The sequence below is a fragment of the Euprymna scolopes genome, chromosome 25 (genome assembly GCF_053919585.1).
Source record: "Euprymna scolopes isolate OS-2025 chromosome 25, ASM5391958v1, whole genome shotgun sequence".
Classification (NCBI taxonomy): Eukaryota; Metazoa; Mollusca; class Cephalopoda; order Sepiida; family Sepiolidae; genus Euprymna; species Euprymna scolopes.
Genome location: NC_136506.1, coordinates 11,108,584 through 11,126,960, shown reverse-complemented (window position 1 = coordinate 11,126,960; position 18,377 = coordinate 11,108,584). Strand labels below are relative to the sequence as shown.

At 34.2% G+C, this 18,377-nt stretch overlaps 1 long non-coding RNA gene across 5 annotated transcripts in view; it reads right to left on the bottom strand.

The window, feature by feature from the left end:
• The window catches only part of LOC145247278 (uncharacterized), a 1,304,641-nt gene that overhangs the window by 179,424 nt on the left and 1,106,840 nt on the right, over positions 1-18,377 (bottom strand). For all 5 annotated transcript variants that reach the window (XR_013863231.1, XR_013863233.1, XR_013863232.1 and 2 more), the window contains one exon: positions 16,392-16,546. This is a non-coding gene — a long non-coding RNA (uncharacterized LOC145247278). The remainder of the gene's footprint in view (positions 1-16,391; positions 16,547-18,377) is intronic.

The following is an 18,377-nucleotide window of genomic DNA, read 5'->3' as shown; positions in this document are numbered from 1 at the left end:
AATGTACTTGCAATAACCCTTATCCCTGAGTGGCTTCCGGGCCTTGATAAGTGGTGATCACTGTAAATATATATATTGGATCTAGTTACCTACACATGATTAATTGGTTAACCTATTCATGTTATTAAAAAAATGTCTTCCTTACCTGTGAGATTCGTCCTTGTCTCCAAAATTCAAAATGGATATATTTTTTAATTTACCTGTGTTGTATTTATAAGATTAGGATTAATCCATTTTATTACTTATCACCCGTCTACTATTATTAATACTTTATATATTTACATTCTAATTATTTTATTTATTAAAAATATATTAAATTTGATATATATATATATATATATATATATATACACACACACACACATACATACATACATACATACACACACACATTTTTTGTTTATAAATACATTTTATACATTACTAATATAGTTTTAGATCTCCTTTAATAATATATTCTGGTTAATCTTATATGACTTAAAAGCATCAGGGTAACGAACAAATGCTTTATTTAACTGTTTAAATAGTTTAGTCTTATCTACACTTGTTTAATCTTACTATTAAGCTAGAAACTGGGGGTATAAAATCTATTAATTTTAAGGTATGTGGTGTATATATATATATATATATATATATATATATATATATATATTAGTGGCCTGGCAAGGCTACAGAGGAGACAATAAAGCGAAAAAAAAAAACTAAGAAAAATTCATCCCAAAGCAACAAAACTAAAGCTTACTTGCCATCATGACATACATATATAAAAATATAGACAAATTTGGGCATATTTTATTGGTTTGAAAATATAGTTTTTTTACCAATTGTCATAAAATTTAACCGTAGAATAGCATTATAATCTTCAAAAAGCCTGCAAATTTTCATGTAGTTTCGTCTAATAGGACTAAAGATATGAACATTTAAATATTCAATTTGGCTACGAGATAAATCCATATCTATAAAAGTGAAAGTGTCTATATCTGTGTGTGTCTGTGTACATTTCCCTACACAATAACTGTCAATTTTCAGTCTACAGACTCGAAATTTGATATACAGGGTACTGAAATTTGGGAAAATCTTTGTAATCTGTTTTCGGCCAGAAATTTGGATGTTAATGGGTCAAAGTTCAACGAGTTGAACTTTGAGAACTCTACCAAACTCCTCCGATAATTTTGGGTCTAAACACTTGAAATTTTAGATATAGGTTCCACGGACATGGGTCAAACTTAACTTGATTTGAGCCCAAAACAATGTTAAGGGGGTCATAATAGGGTTAAAAGTTTTTAAAAAATTGACCTCTGCGGTTTCTACCAAATTACTCAGACAATTTCTGGTCTAAACATTTGAAATTATACATAAAGGGTATTCAGAGATAGGGCAAGCTGTTTAATCGGTTTGAGTCGAAAATTTGGACCATCAATATATAAATGTATGTATGTTTGCATGTCTGCCTAAAACTTTCGACAGAGGCGACGAATTTTTACAAGATCAGTATCGTTTTGAAGCTCGACCCTGCAGACGACAAATACAAAAAAATTGACTAAAAACATTAATTTCTTCACCCTCAACTGAGGACGTTTCAACAGTTAGGGTCGCTTTTTTCGCCGATATTTTCGAAAGTCCTCTCCTCTTTTCGATTGTCTAGCCTTAATTTAAACCTATGCCACTTCTGGTTTTGCGGTGGTCGTAACAGCAAAAACATCACGTTTTTCCAGTTCTTTTTCTTCTTCGTGGTACAAGTCTACCTTCCTACTACCACTTTTTTTTTTTTTTGCTCAACATACACCTCCAAACACCCGGGCAACGCCGGGCACTCATGCTAGTATATATATATATATATATATATATATACACGACCTTTTTTAGTAATCTTATGTTCGAACATCAGAATTTAACAAAGGAAGGCTCGTTGGACGCTAATGAGCTGAATTGGGTAGTGAGCTATGTGTAATTGACCTTTAAGGTCACACATTTAGATCATATTTTTGCACTTTTTTACAGACATAAGATGTTTCAATTATAGTCATTTGTTTTCCTGATTTTACATATGAATTACAAAATATCTGATATTTCCCCCAAAACCTCTGGTCTTGATGGAAGAGAAACTAAAACTTGTTTCTATGGTTTTAAATGATCTGAAATAACAGCAAGGGGAGACTTGATTCCATTTCTCATGTTATGTCGCTTTGGTTTTCATACATGAAGTAAATTTCACAATATATAAATTTCACAATATATAAGGATTATTTGATATTCGAGATATTCATAATCGTACCCTATTTCCAAAAGAGGAGAGATATAACATGAGAAACATTTGGAATCAAGTTTCCTCTTACTGTTATTTCAGATCATTTGAAACTATAGCAGCAAGTTTTAGTCTCCCCTCCAAGGCCAGAGGTTTGGGAGAAATTTCTCTCTCTCTCATATATATATATATATATATATATATATATATATATATATATATATGTATATAAAGGAGATTAGAACAATAGTCTAAAGAGCTGAGTGTATTTAATTTGTTATTGTTCCTTCTTATGAAACGGATTTTTAATTTAATTATAATTTGATTTTTAAATTTTAAATTATCAATCACATTACTTATATATATATATATATATATATATATATATATATATATATATATATATATATATATATATATACACACACACACTGCACAATCACATTGACACACCGGTTCTTGCCAGATCACCAAAGTTAAGCAATATTAAGCTTGGTCAGTACCAGATGAGTGACCATTTGGAAAGGCTGGGTGTGTACCACGCCGAGATGTAAAACTTTCCAGGTTGGTATCTGGGGGTATGTTTAATTCACTGGGAGAGATGCAACCCCAGTCTTTGTTAAGACAACCATCTAGGAGAAGGAAACTGATGTAAAAAACCTGCATTCCACTGTATACTCTGGCTGTGACAGTCATCTGCACCAACAAAGCTTTGCAGTAATACCAAAAACGTGTTTGGTTCTACACAAAGCCTTCACCACCATAAACAAATCATCCGTGTGGATTTCCGAGCAACTCAATTGTTGTGGCAGAAATTTATATGTCGAAATCGACGGAGTTATTCACAATCATGTCGCATGGGCAAAATTGTTCAGGGCTGTGTTGTATACAACATCGTTCGGTTTCTCTTTATCATCTAGTTGACGGTTGTCGCAGTCATACTTCCGCGTGTGGTATTAATTTGTTGTCTTATTTTCCTCGTGAAGCAACATGTCATGTAATCGATAGATATTTAACTATCACGTGATATAAGGTACATATGTTAGCAAGCATAAAAATACACTTGTCTTGTTGATCTATTGATTTTAATTTTTCTGTAGCTTCAAAATCAATACATATTAACTATTTTATCTTAAGTATAAGGATTGGAAAATTAACTTTTAAACAAAAACAAACCAAATAAACGATTACAAGAATCGTTTTTGGTTTCGGAAAGTAGGCGATTTTTTTTTTCGATTCCAATACATTAAGTTTTGATTTTCTCAATTCTGATTAAGCGTCTCAAATATAATATTTATTTGCTTCTGCCACAAGAGCTAAATTTGACACAAAGTCGCTTTAAATGTGGGGAAATGTTCAGGCCACACCCCAGAAAAGGGGTACTCTGGATTAGTGAAAAAAATGCCTTAGTCTAGAAGGGTTTCCCTTTCACTGACTAAGGACAAATTAACTTAGTGTAGCATCAGAACAGATACAACACTTTGATACCAACCTAACTCTCCTTAACCAAACAATTTTACACAGTTGTGTATAATATATATATACATTTTTTTCTGACATTTAAATCCAAATAAATTTTATGTCTAGAATCCTTTTTCTAATTTTATTCAAAATTCACGATTGCATGATTTGGATTCTAAGATGTCTCAAATTTAAAACTTACCTTGAAAAGGTTTTAAAGACACTGAAATTCAGGTAAACTTGTTCAATTGATTTTTAATATTAATGGACGAATTTAATGCAAATCTGATCAATTTGAATTTTACAAATAGGAGGTTGTAACTATGCCAAACCACTTTAAAATACATTTAATATACTTGAAAGAAACCAACATTTAGAGAGTTTTCATTAATTTATTATCCAATACCTATTGTCAAAATTTTAGGTACTTCTGCAGTTTAAATCCGGTTTTTCCGTCAGTCTCGCTCGGCAACGCCCGGCAGACGTAGAAAACCACCGTATTATACCGAGCAAAAAAAAGTCAATACAAAAAACAAAGAAATAAATAAACAACCTACCGTAATAAATTCATAAAAGTTACTATTTTTTTTATTTAACACTTATTGTGTGTTTGTGTGTGAGGGGGGTTATGGGTTACACTTGGGGGGGGGGAGGCAACGTGGTTTCTTGACGACAGGCTATTTCCTTAGGGATAATAGTTTCTGCGGGTTGAAGGAAAGCATTTCATTTTCCTTCCTTGTCATAAAAAATTGCTTGAATCACAATGAAACTTTTCCCTTTCTTTTCTTCCAATTCTGTGTTCGTCTTTGTTTTTTGTCTCCGACTGCATGTGCGCTCTCTCTCTCTCTCTCTCTCTCTCTCTCCTGATCTTGACTAAAAAGTCATACATGTTTTTCAAACTTTACTCTAAGCCCACGCCATTTTAAGTAACCTCTACGTAAAACTCAAGAGGTCAAACCATTTTAAATTATTGCTAGTGTTCTAACATTCTCTTCTATTAAAACATTAACATAAATAATTTTATATGCAGTGCCCAGCCAATATGTAACAACTGTGCACACGCCAGACAGACTCTTGCCAATGTTGACAGCAAGAACACACTGCTTGTTAGTAATGACAGAGCTACAATTCCTGATTCTACCTGAACAACATGAAATCTCATCTTGCGACCATCGCTGCATATGACTTAACTTTTTTCTCCATGTACCTGAAATCAAATGAAAATTCTATAAACAGTTTTTTTTCAAGAACTTCCCCTTTGTGGAACACAATACCTTGAGTTTGCTTCTCTGTCAGTAAGAACACGGTTGTCTTCAAGTAAATGTAAACAAATACTGATGGAACCGTCCTCTTATGTAATCAAGTTTTGCCCATTCTACAGATCATTGTACTCCCATTTTATAGTATTACTCATCATTTAATTGACGGTAGTGTTACTCTTCATCCTCTAGTCACTTTTGACTTTGCTAAGTGATAATTCATCAGTTGAAAAAAATAAGTTCCTTGAACTTATTTTTTCAACTGATGAATTATTTTTTTTCTTGTCTTTTTTCTTATTTTTTTTTTTTTTAACTTATTCCATGTACTTTTAACTCCTCGCCCACTTTTCACTTTATCAACGCCCTCAACAACTCTGCATTTATCAACGCCCTGGATATGACCTGAAACTATATCCGATGGTGAGGCCCAGCTTGAGGGCTTTGGGGAGTGTGAAGCACCTCTTAATTCCATTGCTCCCTGGTCCACTCTAACTCGGAATGGTAGTACCTGTTAGGGTCCCAACTATGGATTGAATAGAAACCGACTTGAAAAAAAAATTAAATCTATTAAACAGATGTTTCTTCAAAATCATTGGATTCGGCATTAAATAATCTGAAAAGTGTTGATATGCCATAAAACAAAAACTTATAACAAACTACCAATCAACGTCTTCAATTACTCTGGATTTATCAACGTCCTCAACTATTCGCGATTTATCAACATCCTCACCTACTCTACCCATTGATTTACCAACATTCTCACCACCTCTGGAGTTCCCAACATCCTTGCTCACCCCTGGCTTTAACAACATCTTTTTCTGTCCCTGAATTTATCAACATCCTCGCCTACTCTGTTTACCAACAATGACGCTTACCTCTGGTTTTCCTAACATACTCGCTTAGTCATAATTCACTAAATAAATCTAGTAAATCCATAATTCCCTGCAGTTGGAAATGTAGTTTTAAGGTCGAACTTTATTGTGCATTTCTCGTTTAACTTACAACATAAAACGCAAAGAAAACAAACAAACAAACAAACAAACAAAAACAGTTGCGTCCAAAAAACAGCAAGTATTTCTATAAAAAAAAAACATTACAGAAAAGCGATCTGGCTCCTGTCAAGTACCTCATAGGTATTTCCTTGAATCTTCGAAATCAATTTTATCTTTAATCGCGTTTAATGAAAGTGGAGAGAACAATTGCGAAAAAAAAATTATCGGGAATAAAAATACGATCATGAAAAATGAAAAGAGAATAAAGACAGGAAAATATGATCAGTTGTTTAAGTGCTTCATTTTATTGTGTGTGTGTGTGTGTGTGTGTGTGGGTGGGTGTCTGTAAGAGACAGAAAGAGAAAGAGAGAGAAGAAAATGTGAAAGAAAAGAGTGGAAAAGATGTTAAGAAACGAAATAAAATGAAAGGAGAAGCAAAAATATAATCCAGTCATTAAATAACAGATGAGAAGGACGAGCCTAAGCTGAGCAGGTAGAGCTGAAGCCGAGCGATCAATGAAAGGAACCAAGAGCTGAGGTCGTGCAATGGATGTAAGGGGGGGGGTCTAAAACCAAGCAATAATAATTAAAACAAAAATGAAACCAGATCAAGAGATGGAATGCAAACATAAGCAATAGCAATCGCTTTACAAATTCTCTCATGATTTTTTTTTTTTTTTTTTTTTTTTTTTTTACATTTTCACCCCAAACAAGGCAAATTGCCACTTTGGTGTAGAGGGCTACTATCAGGGGCAACAACTACTGGGGTACTATGTAGGGATTTGGGCAAACAGATGTCGGTTCACATTACACTTGAACTTCTACACGTCAGTACTGTTGGGGAAGCAGAGGCCTGGAAAAATACGATCATGAAAAATGAAAAGAGAATAAAGACAGGCAAATATGATCAGTTGTTTGAGTGCTTCATTTTATTTATAGTCTAGCGGTTCTGGGGAAGAAACTATTGGAGTAGAAAGATCTTTTACATCTAGGGGTCTCTACAGTGTGGGGGTGGGATTTAGCAGCCTGTAAGGTTTGTCGAGGGTGCTCACGTCGTGGGGGCACAAGTGATTGCAGTTCGTCAGAGCATTCACCACTAAAATACTTGTAGAACAGGCAGAGGGATGCAACATTTCGTCGATGGGACAGAGGCCGAAGCTTAGATGCCAGTTCAGGGCCTATCAGGTTTGCCAACAAGCTCATCCAACCCAAGTTTTACCTAAAATCTTGCTTGAACTGTTTTACAACCATTTTCGCCCGCATGGAGCCGATTCTAGTGGCCCGTGGTAAAACACAATGTTGAGAAACTGGCATGGTCTATCCTTCTCTCAAGGGGGCATGGGACTCTCTTAAGCCGTGGTAGAAACCCCATCTAGTGATAGCGTCACGTTAAGATTACCCTTGATAGTCCTGGCAAAGCATCAACTATTCAACTATGGACAAGATTTGAATTACACTACAAACTCGTGTAATGAATTCAATCTCGGCTGCGGCCGCGTGTTCCATTACGTTATTGGTTGTCAACTAGTTTTTTTTGGGTTTTTTTTTTTACATGGAGTTCACCACTTATCAAGGCCCAATGGCCACTCAGGGATAAGGGTTATTGTATGTACAGTAATCAAAGGGATAGTGTAGCAATAGTTCAGAGAACCGTGATTGTTCCCCTCAAAACATAACAGAGTTTTAAGAATTGAACTTTTCACATGAGGCTACCACGATAATAAATAATCTAGGCCCCTTCCCTACGTATCAATATAGGTAAAGAAAGAACTAAATATTTTTTTTTTATTCTTCTGTATAATGCACATTTTGTCTTTCATAATCTATATCTTCTACATGGAATGATCTCGATTTTTCTCCTCTAAATTTAGTTTCCATGAGATTATAAACCCACAGCTATTACATATGGTAACTGATGCGCTTCTAGAAATTAACACTTTCATTTGATTATTAACTGTTACATTAATTCCGACATATTCGACTCTCAAATGTACAGGCACTGACAGGAATCTTTACTAAAACATAAGCATCTACTAGCACTCTCTGATGAATCACCGGAACTTTCATAATTTTAAATAAATGTATAAACCGTTCTTTAATCTTAGCCTTCCGTTTCAATGGTAGATATGTTTGGGATCTATATAAGACTACAGCTGTGAAATAATGTTTATTCTAACACGCATAATTCAAGCGTTACAAAACTCTTTATCTAACAACAGCTTGGCCAATAATCTCGTCGAACTCCGGCTTTACCTATCTTCTTGCTTGTCGATATTATTCTCTAAGATTTGAATAATATTTCTATTGCTAATTACTAATTAATGCATATACCTTTTTTATTAATGTGCAGGTTGAGAGTAATCAGCGACCGTAGTCCTCCCACCTTATTCAGGGAGCTGGCTAGTTGCACACTTAGAACTGTGGTGTAATGTATGCTAATCACTATTAAACAAAACTTCATGTTTTTTTTGAGGGGGGGGGGTTACACCTTTTCATTTCAAACAAGGCATATTGACACCTGGATATAAAGAGTTACTATCTGGGATCATGACGAACAGAAGATTGTTGGGAATTGAATAGTGAAATGTCTGTTCACATTACATTTAAACTTCTGCAAGCCAGTACAGTCAGGGAAGCAGAAAGTAATTTCAAAGTCTAGTAGTCCAAACAAAGAAACTATCAAAGTAGTAAGCTTTCCAGCATCTATGAACCTTAACAGTGATGTGGTGGGATTTTGCCGATTGTCTGGTAAGTCAGGAATATATATGTCGCAAGGGTACAAGTGCTTTGAGTTCAGACCAAATTCAATTGACGTATTTGTAAAACAAGCACAGAGAGACAACAATGGGGCGATGGGACAGAGGTTGGAGATTGGTTGATAGTGCGGGATCTATTAGGTTGGAGACTTTTAGATCCTGGCTTAGAGAGAGAGACGTGTGGTAAATGACCAGCATAAATATGCCAATAAATCAAGTAAATAACTTTTTTACATTTTTCCAGGTCTTATAATCTGGATTCCTTTGAGGAATGTTAAATTTTTTACTGCAGCATTTTTATCCTTTTCTACAGGAGGGAAACGATAAAAGTGTCGCCCTAGAAAAGATGGCACGATTCCATTTCCGTTAGATGAAAACTGGTTTTCATTTTTTTTGTTGAAGACCAGTTGTGTACAAATTCCAAGAGCAATAAGATCCTTTTATCATTTCTGAAAGTGACACAATGTTTAATGAGCAAAAAGAGAGATGCGCCACTGTACAACTCATGCTCTTTACCGATCCAAATTATGACAACTATTGCCAGCACCCTCAAAATGTATCAGTGGATTGTCGCAAATAACAGAGTAATGCCCAGGATGATGAAAAAGTTTTCAGCTATGGTTATGATCGTTGGTGTGGTTTCGAGTGAGGGTCACATCATGCCACTTCACATCTCTGAAGGTCGGCTTGAAAGTCAACACTAAAGTATATCTAGATGTGCTAAAGAGTATGGTGATCCCCTGGTGCAATAGGTGGCCACTGGCAGATCCTGGTTGTGGCAGCAGGAGTCAGCACCAGCCAATAAGTTCAAAGAAACCCAAGCTTGGCTTCAGAAGGAGTGCTACAACTTTGTGCCCTTCTCTCGCTGGTACCTGATCTTCTCCCGATTTGAACCCGCTGAACTTCTTCGTTTGGTTATATGTCGAGAACATCACCAACATGACCTCCCACAACACTAAAGCCAGTCTAATCGCCACCATCTGCCGAGTATTTGCCGAAGCTTGTGAAAAAGGCAGGTTCCTGGTTCCAGACCTCCATCGGTGCAGTGGTTGGGGCTGAAGGTGTCTACATTGAATAAATGTCAACTCTACTACATAATCAAGTTTCCTGAATTGATTTTTTTTCTCAATTAAAGTTTAAAAAGATAACTGTAGTATTGTTTTCTTTAGGGGGGACACTTTCATTGATCCACCTTGTAGAAAGCAAAAGCATTGTTTTTATGCTCATTCAGCATTATCCTTCGTTTGGATCCAAACCATATTTGGTAAGGATAATTATTTTGACCAATTAATATAAATATTTTATCATAGGGAAATTTCTCTTTCATGGCTTGATATTCATTTAACTTTATGACATAATCTACAATGAATGCAAATAAAGCATTGCAGTGGATTCTTTTTCTTTTGTTCAAAGCCTAACAACCTCACAATAATACAGATGCAATTACGTAAGAGAACGAAAGAGATATAATTATATACAAGTTGGTTCATTAATTATCCAGCTAGAGGCAAGACAAGTGGTTAATTAAGATGCTTTTGGCTCTTCTCAATAATGGAAAAATCACGACAGGAACAGGAACGTAGACAGAAAATAGAAACCACACCCTTGCCAAAAGACAGGAGAGAATTGGTAAAAACTAAAAACTTTGGATATAAAATATATTCTTTACCTATTTCGTTTCTTATTTGAGTAAAGTTGAGTTGGTGACTTAATTGTTAGCAGCTTTGTCAACTTGGTTGAAGTAAGTTTTTAAAAAGCTTATCAATATAAATAAATATTAAATAATAAATAATATAATTTAAACATTTAACATCTAACAAATGTAAACCTTTCATAAAAGCCAGTATATTATAAGCAACCCTATATCAAAATATTTCAGGAGATTTGCATAAAAGCGATTGCAGGCAAACTTGCATATAAAAACTTTTAATAAAAGAGTTGCACATTAAAATTTTCCATGATAACCGGTACATGAAAACTATATATGCCGACCCAAACACCAACAACTCTGAACACAAAATAACGTTCCTCAAACAACCCGAACACAAAAACCTGTCACAAACAATCCGGAATAAAAAATCCTGTCACAAACAATCCGGAACACAAAAACCCTGTCACAAACAATCCGGAACACAAGAAACCTGTCACAAACAATCCGGAACACAAGAAACCTGTCACAAACAATCCGGAACACAAGAAACCTGTCACAAACAATCCGGAACACAAAAAACCTGTCACAAACAATCCGGAACACAAAACCTTCCACAAACAATCCAGAACACAAAAAAACCTGCCATAAACAATTCGGAACACAAAAAAAACTTCTACAAACAATCCGGAACACAAAAAACCTTCCACAAACAATCCAGAACACAAAATACCTTCCACGAACAATCCGGAACACAAAAAACCTTCCACAAACAACCTGAAATACAAACAACCCTCCACAAACAACCCCAAATGCAAAAAACTTTCATGATAACCCTGCACAGAAAAACTGCCACGCTAACATGCACATTAAAATCTTTATGCAAATCTATATATTCTAACAATGTCAGTGTAATGTTGAAACATGATTGCGAATATGTTATACATTCAGAGAACATATAAGCAATAAGTTTTTCCTGAAATTATAATTAAAAATTATGTCAGATTTTGATGTTTGAATGCAATTAAAAGTTATGTTTTTGAAGTTTGACTGTACACACAAAAACGTAATTACATTTCTAAATTTTGGAGATGAAAATTGGTTGTGGAGTGTCATTTTCACAACGTTTCGTTTGATGTAATCTCCAACACTTGAAAATCTGCATAGAATTTTGAAAAAAAAAACAAACCTTTATTTGTCTGGAGTAGCATGCTCTTCTTTAATCAGCCATAATTGGATAGAGGTTTTAAGGTAATTCACAAGTATTTTCGGTCGCCAACACTAAGAATTGAACCTTTAACTCCCAGACGAAGGTCACCTTTACAACTTGAGTCTTCCAAGTACTCTAACCACTGCACTATGGGCCCTAATCTCTTATGTATTTTCCCAATAAAAAGAATATGTTAATAAATTCATCACAGGTATTTACTGTATCATGCAAATATTTTTGCTTTGTCTTAGTTTTAAAGCCGTAGAAGCTAGGTAAATGTGGAAATTGATATACCCAGGTACTGTACTATTCCAGCACAAGAAGCAGATATAATACAAAATAATTTTGAAGGTGAAGGTTCAATCCTCAGTGCGGGTGATATTTAAAATAGAATAGCACATAATTTCAGACTTCTAACTTATCATGATTGATGGAACGAGAGCCTGCTACCCCTTTCTGTGGATTAAATAATGGGTCACGTTCAAAATTTCATGCAAATTTCCAAGTTTGAAAGAAAGATTCACCAGAAGACACCTAAAAAAAGGTTGGAGGTTACATTGGTCGAAACGTTGTGAAAATAACACTTAAGATGGGAACAGTCATTGAAATATAAATTATCGATCTTCATCTGAAAAATTCATAAATTTTCGAAATTTGACATTCTTGATATTAACACTTCTATCATGCTAACGAGGAGTGGGTAGAAAACTAGTAATAATTTTGATTATATAATTTAAGAGTGAACAGGATATGTCAACGCTTCAGGTTGATGTATTATGCATCTTCTCCAAGGAATTACCATGATCCAATAAACACGGAGTATTTTATATAAAAGAAATATTTATCTAATAAAATAAGAAGTAATATCTCATAAAAAAAAGATAACGATCCACTAAACGCAGGAATGATATCTCATAAGTATTGATCTGATAAAAGGATTAATATTTCCCAAAAGAAATAATGATCTAATAAAATATGGAATGAAATCTCGTAAAAGATAATTATCTATTAAAAATGAAATGATATCTCGTAAAACAAAAAAATAATGATCTAATTAAAGGAATGAGATCTTAGAAAAGAAAGAAAAATTCTTGGACACAAAGAAGCATTAAGCTTTCAAATTACCTAACTAAATATATTGAAGCTGGAATTAAGTTCAGACATTAAATAAGAGTCGAGTAAGTCAGAGTAAAAGTGATAGATAGAAAGTTAGCAAAAGATACCAATCTTGGTGAGTTAATCACAAATTACAGATCCTTAAAAGAAATAAAATTGAATTTTTTGCAAATATAACTCAATCCCAAATTCGTAAAAAACATTTTAGCATGTTTTTTGTTTGATATAGAAAAAAGCCTTTGAAAAAACCAAGGTCATTTTACACATTTAACACAATTTCATATATATATATATATATATATATATATATATATATATATATATATATATACTAGCAGTTCAGCCCAGCTTTGTTCGTGCCCTATGTACTGCTCATAACCTGCCTTATGTGTGAAAACACTAGGTAAGATTTCAAATGTTTCGACCCAAATTTGTCTGAGTAATTTCCTAAAGACCGCAGAGGTCAATTTTTTAAAAATTTGACCCCAATTTTGACCCCTCAACATTTATTATTTTGGTCTCAAATCAAAACAAAAAGTTTTACCCATGTCCAAGTTACTCACATGTAAAATTTAAAGTCTTTAGGCCCAAAATTGGCGGGAGAATTTGGTAGAATATGCAAAGGTCAATTCTTTCAACTTTGACCTTTTGGCAGCCAAATTCTCGCCCCAAAACTGATTAAAATGCTTGCCGTATGTCTGAATACCCATTATGTATAAATTTAGAATGTTTAGATCTAAAATTGGCTAAGTAGTTTGCTAGAAACTGCAAAGGTCAAATTTTTTGATCTTTGATCCCTTGACAGCTCAAATTTTGAACCCAAACCGATTAAAAAGCTAGTCCTATCTCTGAATACCCTTTATGTAAAATTTCAAATGTTTAGACCAGAAATTGGCTGAGTATATTGGTAGAAAGCACAGAGATCAACTTTGTAAAACTTGACCCCAATTTTGATCCCATAACATTTGGGGGGGGGGGCTCAAATCAAATTATTAAGTTTGATCCATGTCCAAGTAACCTACATTTAAAATTTCAAGTGTTTAAACCCAAAATTGGTGGAGGAGTTTGGTAGAGTTTTCAAAGGTGAAATCGTTGAACTCTGACCCCTTGACTACCAAATTTCTGGCCGAAAACCGATTAAAAAGATTTACCCAAACCTCAATACCCATTATGTCAAATCTCGAGTCTGTAGACTGAAAATTGACAGAGTTATTTAGTAGGGAAATGTACACAGACATTTTCACACACACATACATACACATTATATATATATATATATATATATATATATATTAGAGAGAAAGAGATAAGTAACAAAGAAAGTTGCAGGAAATTTATATTTTTTATACTAATGTGTCACCGTTAATCATCGTCTAAAAACCACTCAAGGAGAAGAGTTATTTTTACATAATAGACTTCCACTCTCAAATCTAGCTTAGACTAATATAACTAAAAATTGTGGGATCATTATACTGTTCTAGAATTCATTAGATGTAGACTTGATGAAAATCTTTCTGTGAAAGGGAGGGAGTTCGAGCTCGACACATATCTGAGCTCCAATCCATGGCCCCCCCCTCCTCGCAAAACTTTCACAATTCCATGTACAAAGCTTCTTTCTTAGAACTGCACGCCTGTAGACCTCTTTTCCGATTGCCTGCTTTCCAGCGGACTACAATCTGATTGTCTTCAAGTCCAACGTAAACAAGTTCTTGATGAACCGTCCCCCTAAATAATCAAATTACAAAATTCCCATTACTTATGTTTACTACGCTATAATCACATTGACTAATGTATACCCATTAACCCCTATCCTCGAGTGGCCTTCGGGCCTTGATAAGTGGCGATTCCTGAGTAAAAAACAATATGCTTCTAGCTAACACCACTATCAATCGTTTCCCCCACTCTAAACCTGAATATGGATTCCATGAACAAAGCTTCTTTCCTAGAACTGTCCACTTGTGAAATTGTTCTACTGGTCTGCTTTCCAGCTGATGAAAATATTGTTGTCTTCAAATCCAATGTAAACAAATTTTGGTTGAACCGTCTCCTTAAATAATCAAATTATACCAATGACTACTGTACACACATCAACCCTTATCTTTGAGTGGCCTCCAGGCCTTGATAATTGGTGATTCCTCTGCAAACAAATAAAAATGTTTACTACTGTCACCCTCTTGTCTTGCATGTATTTTGTATGATTGAAATATGTTTGACTGGTTGTTTTCTTTTTACGAGATGCCAACCATTTTTTGGTTATTCGATGCTTAATCAGATTATTTTCGTAAAAGATTCTTCTTTAGATCTTTATTTATTCATTGTGTTTGGTTTGGTTGTTTTGTAGAGGAAAATTGTTTTTGTTTCTGACTTTGCAGAATACGATTGATTTTTGCAAAAAGAAGAATAAAGAAAAACAAGCACATTAATGATTGGTGCATTTTATGTCAGGAAGTGAGTATCCTTAAACAGCCTGATCTGGGCTGAACTAGGAAATATATAGGAGCAGGAATACTAATTAAATATCTTTAGTAAAATAGATACTTTTAGATGTGGCGAACTTAGTCGAAAGCATTCGAAATTAGTGCAAATCAACACATACCGTTTATCCATTTATGAAGTTTGTAAAAACTGTATGGTGTCATTAAAAAAAAAAAGTTAATTCGTGCAAATGACTTTGAAACGAGAGTTTTAGAACAAATTGGACACAGTAGCTAATGCTGTGTCAATATATATATTTTGTTTTTAAAGAAAATGCTAAGAACTATCCAACAAAGATCTCTGTATAAAAAAAGTAAAATAATGGTGTGCATTATTGCCTTAATGCATGCCCGTTTAGACTATGGAATCATTTAAGCTAAGTGCAAATTTATCAGACCTATTGTTTTCATAATCACGTTGACATACCGGTACTGAAATTAAACTACATAGAAACTCGCCAGAATTAGATGGATGATCATTTGCAAATACTAGGTACTGTATGCGACACCTAACTATGTGCAAATAGCATCGTGAACCCGCAGTGACTAGCATCGGGACTATGGCATAACCCCTGATTGGCAGACACTCCTACTTGGAATGATGCAAAAAAAAAAAAAAAAAAAAAAAATACTTGATCAAATTCCCAAAGATCACAAAAAAAATGATATAGCTGACTTGTTTCTGAAACTTCACTTTTTTTTTTTGTTATTTTATTTCAAAAACGGATTTGAAATCTAGCATATAATCCTCACAATTTCTCTCTCACAGAAGAGACGTTTCCAGTCTATCTCTGGTCTATCATTATTTTCATGGCAAGTGTTCGACTGGGCTATGGTCTCAGTCTGCAAAACATTGACAGAAAACGACAACTACAAACAATTTCCTTAACTCTATCTGTGCCTAAAACTAAACGAAAATTCCATGAACAAAGTTTTTTTCTTAAAACTACATACCGGTGGAACTCTATACCACAGGGCTGCTTTCCAACTGACTACAACATGATCGTTTTCAAGTCAAATGTAAACAAGTGCTTGTTGAACTGCCCTCTTAAATAATCAAATTCTACCAATTTTCACCACCACCAATCATTACAGTGTTGCTTTGCCAACTGACTGACACTCATTAACATTTATCCTTGAATGGTTTTCGAACTTTGCTAAGTAGTGACTGCCTTATAAAGTGAAAACTTAGTAAACATAGTTAACAAAAGAGATGAAAACAAAACTTACCTAGGCCATTGTCCAGTCTTGCAGAAACGATTCCAGCAGTGTCCGCAACTCCACACCAACACCCCGGTGAGCTTTTGGTTGGTCAAAAGCATATCATCCTGTTACGATGTTCTGGGTAGCAGCTGAGCCGAATTCAACTTGGGTTTTCTCACTCCCTAGTACATCAATTAATCAATTTATAAGTCAACAAGCACACTTCCAACCTTTTAAATATTCGCACATTGCCAAAGGTAATCCGACTCATTTTTGCTTAGATGAAATTAGATAAAATTGATAATTATTGGATGAAAAGCACTAAAAATTAATCATGTATAGAAGCACGTATATTTATATACATATATACGTATGATAAATTTATACGTGTATGTTATTTAAATTATTTAAAGATTTTGTACAACTATTTTTTAATATAAAATTATTGACACTTAAATATATGGAATAAAGTACTTTGGAAAATTTAATTGTAGCAAATAGATTATCTCCCTTTGGCAAACTCACAGACATTAAAGGTTGAAATGAATGTTGTTGATAGAAACACACATCTACAAACATGCAAGCACTATGATTGTGAATATACAGGTGCATACACATCTACAAAGCGGTTTAGTCATGAAATATATATGTGGATACAAATATATTAAGGGAGATAAATATTACACTTAAAACCAAATGTTGCACATTTATTTCTCTTGTTTTATGGAAAATCAAGTTAACACTGGTTTTCATAAGATTACTGAAGTTAAGCGTCATTGAGTCTGGTTAATAGCAGACAAATAAATGTTTGAGAATACTAAGTGCTGTCTATGGAGGAACGATTATACACTCTTGAAAACTCTTCTGCTAAAACCAATCACACCACCAACTCTAGGATGTTACATTTTCATCAATAGTTTAATCGATCAAGCAATTAATATAATGTTTTTATAGAGATATGCGCCGGGTTTAAGCAAAGTCGTTTTTATAGTCGTTTCTTATTGTTCCATTTGCGTTGGTGGTTTTCTCGTGGTTGTTCATCACCTGTGTAATGTAAACGAATATGAATGTGATTTTGCTGAGTTTTCATCGAGGTTTTATTGAGGAGAGACTAGAGTTATCTTTACTTCTTAAACGTTCTATCTAACTAAATGTTTGAGAGACACAGACGGGCAGACATCAAAATGGCATTCGTCTTAGAGTATACATTATTCTGACCTTCAAAACCTTTGTTTTTCTCACTTGGAACTGTAACATCTTATATCATGATGGTTTGACGATATCTTGTCTATGAAAATTGACCTGCTGCCTCAAATTCTGCCACCTTTCTGTAGGTACGTTTCCGTTTGTGTTGGTTATCCTAATGTGACCCTTATCAAAACTCAGATAAGCTAACTTACTCGCTACTTACGTAGGGCCCCTCACTTCTAATAACAGAACAATTGACAGTGGAGTGGATTTCTTTTCTCAAGCATGTGAGGAAGCTCTCTGGGGTATGCATATAGATAGCTGGTTTTCTAGCACATGAATAAAGAATGTCACTGCTGATGCCCGTTTGAACTTTAATCTTGAGATAATGGGTGGCTGTCATTTACGATTATATATATTCGTATGAAAATACATCTACACAGAAACTAACTTGGTTCATTCCTGGAAAACATGATCAATAAGCTCGACTGATGATTTGCTGCAGGAATAAAACTGTAGCTTAGTTACCATAAAATAATGTTTACTCACGTATTGAGCTTTGTTCAATAAATATATATGAATTATATATCACATTAACTTGTAATAATATATGTATATGCATACATTAAGAATATACACATATACGCAAATCAGAAGACGTAAACTACTAAAGCTCTTAAGGTAGTCAAAGCTCTGTTTCTGTATGTTTATGACAATCAATTTTGAAATGAAATTTAAAATGAAGAATGAGAACACACGCAAAATTGTGTTTTTAACGAAAGCTGAAGAAATCCATTTAGAATCGTTGGTTCCAATTTCTGTTCA